This window comes from Gossypium raimondii, chromosome 11, assembly GCF_025698545.1.
Source record: "Gossypium raimondii isolate GPD5lz chromosome 11, ASM2569854v1, whole genome shotgun sequence".
Lineage (NCBI taxonomy): Eukaryota > Viridiplantae > Streptophyta > Magnoliopsida > Malvales > Malvaceae > Gossypium > Gossypium raimondii.
This window is the reverse complement of record NC_068575.1, coordinates 47,500,860-47,506,540: the sequence shown is the minus strand read 5'-3', so window position 1 is coordinate 47,506,540 and position 5,681 is coordinate 47,500,860.

The following is a 5,681-nucleotide window of genomic DNA, read 5'->3' as shown; positions in this document are numbered from 1 at the left end:
CACTATACCTAGGTTCTCCATTTCTTGAAATGGGGGACTAGTGGGGTACTTTAAAGGTGCTAGAGGGTTAAGGCAAGGGGATCCACTATCCCCTTACTTTTTTGTGCTATCCATGAACATTCTTTCTAAGCTTCTTGATGCTGCAGCTACTCATGGACTTTTTCAATACCATCCAGTGTCATAGGATAAAATTAACTCATCTGTGCTTTGCAGATGATTTGTTAATCTTTTCCAAGGTAGATTTTGATTCTTTTTTGGGGACTTGGAGTGTATTTACAGGTTCTATGAATTCTCTGGTTTGCAGCTTAATCCAACAAAGAGTGAAATTTTTTCTTCAGGGATCTCAAAAGATGAGTTGGATGGAATTCAAGCAGTTACAGGTATAAAAATAGGCAAACTACGTGTTAGATACCTTGGAGTTCCACTTGTCATAGAAGGCTTACTGTGCGAGATTGCACCCCGTTAATTGATAGGATTGCTGCAAGATTACATAGTTGGGAAGCTAAGCATTTATCTTATGCAGGGAAAGCACAAGTCATCCAATTCGTGATCTTTAGTTTACAGAATTTCTGGTGTAGACAGCTTATCTTGCTTAATGCTGTTATTCAAAGGATTAATCAATTATGTTCACGATTTTTCTCGAAAGGGAAGGATGAGCCTGTGGAGGGTGGTAGAGTTAGTTGGGACTCTATTTGCTTCCCAAAATCAGAGGGGGGTTTAGGCCTGAAGGATTTATTGTCTTGGAATCCAGCATATTAAAGCCATTTTAACAAAGCAGGGGTCTTTATGGATTGCGTGGCTTTATGCTTATGTTATAAAGGATTGTTTCTTTCGGCAGTTGCAAGGAACAAAGGGAGGAAGCTGGACATGGAGGAAAATATTGAAGATGAGAAGCGTTGCTATAACAGCATTAAAGTTACCAATTGATGCTGGGATTACTGTTTCTAGATATTGGAAAGAAATTAGAAAGGAGAAGGTGCTATGGGATAGATGACAAAGGAGAAATTGATTTCATATGGAATGAATATTGATGGAAACTGTATTCTCTGTGGTAGGGAGAAAGAAAGCAGATATCACCTTTTCTTTGATTGTGATTTTTCAAAGGTGGTCTGGAAGGAGATTCTGAGGTTATGTCAGTTGCAAAGAAATGTTATGGGGTGGCACCAAGAGCTTCATTGGGCACTTGAAAGATTAAAAGGAAAGTCTCTTATTAATCTCATTTTGAAACTTGCTTGGGATTTGGAAAGAAAGACATAAAAGATTATTTCGAGGGTTGCAATAAATAGAGGATATTGTAAAGAGTATAAAAAAATAGTGAAAATAAGATTACTAGGGAAAACAATAAGTAGAACTGGGGGAGTTAACAATAGGCTTTCTATAGATTGGGTTATTAAAAGAAGGTTAAATTACACTCATGGTCATTTTTGTTAACCTCATTTACATTTATTCATTAATGTTTGAAATGTTACGTTTTAGTCATTTGTGTTATTGTGTTGTAACATTTTAATCACTGAACTGTTAATTGCCATTAATGGTGTAACGGTAAGTTGACATGCCACGTTAAATAATCATTTCAAACAAAAATTTTGGGTTAAATTATATAATTGGTCCCTATATTTTTTCTTTTTGTGCAATTTAAAATTTTTTTCCTTTTATGTTAATTTAACTTTTTTTTCCATTCTCTTTCATCCACTAACACCTTCACCATTACCATGACCTCCTTTCGAAAACATCTCAAAAAATCCTCAACTTTTGGACTACCCAAGATTGAATCTCCAACATCGATCATTAGGTCGGCTCGATTTTCTGATATGTGCTCCTCTTCACCAATACCTCCTTCCTGATTGTTAGGATCGACAAGAAAGTTGTCGGAGTACCTTGAGCCCCTTGACTTGAATCTAACCCCTCTCTTTTTCTCCATTTCTTTCTCTCTCTCTCTCTCTCTCTCTCTCTCTCTTTACACTTTTATTCTTTATTGCAAGTCTAATCTTTGGCTCTTTGTGATTTTATGGAGCTTATTAATTGTTGTTTACTTGGATTCTTGATTGATTTGAACATGAGTTTTTTTGGTGAGGGGATGATATTGTTGGGTTAGTCGTGAATGAGGTCATGTTAGTGGTAAATGTGTTAGTGGATGAAATGAAGATGATGGGTGGTGGTGGAGGGTTTTGATAGTTAGCAGACGGTATGAGTTTATGAGTTTTGGTTATAAGCAATGGCAAGAAAACAAAGGGAGAACAGAAGAAAATGGAAATAAAAAAAAGGAAAGTTAAAAAATCATAAAAGAAAAAATTAAATTGCTCAAAATGAAAAAAATATGATGACCAATTATATAATTTAACCTAAAATTTTTATTTGAAATGATGATTTAACGTGCCATGTCAACTTACTGTTACACCGTTAACGACAATTAACAGCTCAATGACTAAAATGTTACAACACGATAATGTAAGTGACTAAAACGCAACATTTCAAATATAAATGACTAAAATATAACTTGAGGTAAACAAAAGTGACTATGAGTGTATTTACCCTAAAAGAATGATTTAGATGATATAGAGTTCCTTTGCAACTATATGTGGACTTATAACTTTGGTAGCAGACCACTACTTTCTTTGAGTAATTAATTTTTACGATTAAGTATACAATTTGTAAGACCCTGAAGTTTGGGGTTAGAAGTTTTGAGTTTTATGGTTAGGGTCAGTGAGAAGTTTCGCTATTCTGTTTAGGTCCGCATTCAAGTGATAAAATGACCCACTGGTTTGGTGGTTGGTTGTATGTATGTTAGCATATCTTTAGGTCATGTGTTCAAACCTTTGTGTGTGCATTTTAGAGAAATAATTTTCTTTTGTTAAATAGTAAACTTGTTTTAAGTTTAAAAATAGTTACTAGTGTTATTTTTATTTTTGGTTTTTATTTCGATTACTGTTTTCTTTCACGTTCTCCTCTCCCCTCTCTTTGTTTGCTTTTTGTTTTTTTTCTTCTTTTCTTTTTTCGCAAAAATAATTTTCCTTTATTTTCTTCTTGGATTGTTTTAGCCGCATCAATTCGTTTATTCTTTCGTCGACAAAAGCTCGGGTTAAGTCGGCAACGGGTGCCGATTGAGTTCGAGGCGTGTTGATTGCGAATCAGGTGTGGGTTTCAAACCTCTTCTCTTCTATTTTTAATTTGTTAATTCAATTTTGTAGTATTTGATAATCTCGAGTGTGTACTGAACTGGGTATGGGTACCAAATTGCTGTGAAATTCGACGTTTTGTTTGTGTTTTGAACTTCTTAGTTTTTACATGAAATTGTTGTGGAATTCGAAAGATTTTTGTAAGAATCCATTGTTTAAATAGTATTTATCGGCTGGGGTTGTTCTGTTGTTGCAAAATCAAGATTTCAGCCAGTTTTGGTGTGGTTTCGTGACTACACAACATAATATATCATCACAAAACTCAATAGCCTAATCTCACCCTTTTTGATATCAACCTATACACAACATTTCAATACATCAAATATCCCCAATCAAACAATCAACACAAGCCAAAAATCATGTTTTAAACATAATATATCATCACAAAACTCAATAGCCTAAGCTTACCAAAATAACTTCATTCATTTATTTACCAAAAACTACTACTAAATACATGCATACAAACATATATATATAAGTCATTCATAACCATACTTCAAATTTAGCTCTTTTCCAATCCACCATATACATGTCATATAAACCATAAAATGTATAACAAAATATACTGGAGCAAACTGGATAGTGTGGCTCGATGTGTTGATCCGATCCTCCGAACTTCTTGAAAATCTACAAAGAACATTAAACGACATAGTAAGCTTAATGAAGCTTAGTAAGTTCGTTGGCTTTAAATATAAATATTACCGAACATACTATAATAATTCATTTAGGTAAATCATTTCACAAACATTTCCTGCCAATCACAATTTCGATTGATGAATTCACTTATTTCAGCTCAATATCAATAATAACTTAAATTCTTCCATATTAATTCCATATGGCAGTTACCAATCCTTGTCAAATCATAGAACGTCTTACGGATTTGAGTACATCGTAAACAGAAGCCTGAAGGCTGTACAGAAGCACATAAGTACTAAATAGAAACCCGTAAGGGTTGAACGGAAGCTCATAAGAGCTGAACGAAAACCCATAAGGGTTAATCTGAAGTTCAGAAGAGCTAAACTGAAACCCATTAGGATTAAACTGAAGCTCAAAAGAGCTGAACTGAAACCCAGAAGGGTTAAACTGAAACTCATAAAAGCTAAACGGAAAGCAAACACGAGAATTCACAAAAAATGTTGAACCTCGATTTACTTGGGTAATTTACCGTCAATTCATCTTTTGCATTGAACAATTGTACTCAAACCTGCGTTCCGTTCCCCTTCAACACTTAATTCAATATCATAATTTTAACACATAATTTTATTTTCAAAAAATGTTACGAATAAATACAAAATATCATTCATCAGTTAACATATAACATTAAAGTTTAACCATACGAACTTACTTGGATTTGATTGTAAGTTTGTTGTAGTTCAAGGATTATTCAACTAATTTCCTTTTTCACATTGATCTACGTGCTATTGATCCAAAATGTAAAATTATTCATTTATTAGCACATATTTCAATTCTAATTCATTTCACAATTTATACACCTTAATTTTGAAATTTCACAATTACCTTAACTTTTATAGTTTTTATAATTTAGTCCCTTACCAATTAGCCCATCAAATAAGCTAATTTTTCTCAATTAACACTTTATCTAAATATTCTAAGCTATTACACAGCCTTTGATAAATAAAATTCAATACCAAACCCTAAGATTTAATCTTTTCACGATTTGGTCCTAAAATCAATTTCTATTGAAATTACTTGATAAAATCATCATATAACAAAAATAAAGCTTCAATTCCATGTTAATTAATCATAAAAATCCAGCACTCATCAATGGTAACTTTCAAAATTACCCATAAAATCAAAAACTAATGAATTAGATAGTTGTACCTAATTGCAAAAGTCTTAAAAACATAAAAATTTCAAGAGAAAAGCAAGAATTAAACTTACATGAAGCAAAAATATAAAATCCCAGCTTGATAAGCTCTCTAATGGCTTTTTTGGCTGGGAATTGAAGAAGAATTGCCTAAAAATCTTTAGATTTCTTTTTATTTAAGCTTAATTTCACAAAATTTACAATTTTGCACTTAAATCACCTAATTTCAAGATTTTTTTCTGCTTATGCCGCCTCAACCACTCCCTTTAGGCCTAATTGCTTCCCAAGTCCTCCCTTATTTACCCTTTATGCTATTTAATCACTTTAGCAAGTTTTGCACCTTTTTCAATTTAGTCCTTTTTAATTAATTAACTATCAAAACGTTAAAATTTTTCAATGAAATTTTAATTTTAATACTACCTTAATGACACTCCATAAATATTTATAAAAATATTTTTAGCTCGATTTATAAAATTGAGGTCTCGATACCTCGTTTTCAAAACCACTTAACCTAATAAATCCTTATAAAACATAAAATACTAATTCAAAAATCTTTCTAAAACCACATTTGACTCATAAATATTAAATAATAAAATTTACGAGCTTACTCATCAGAATTGGTGACTTCAAATCATCGTTTCCGTTACCACTGAAAGTCAGGCTATTACAACTCTTCC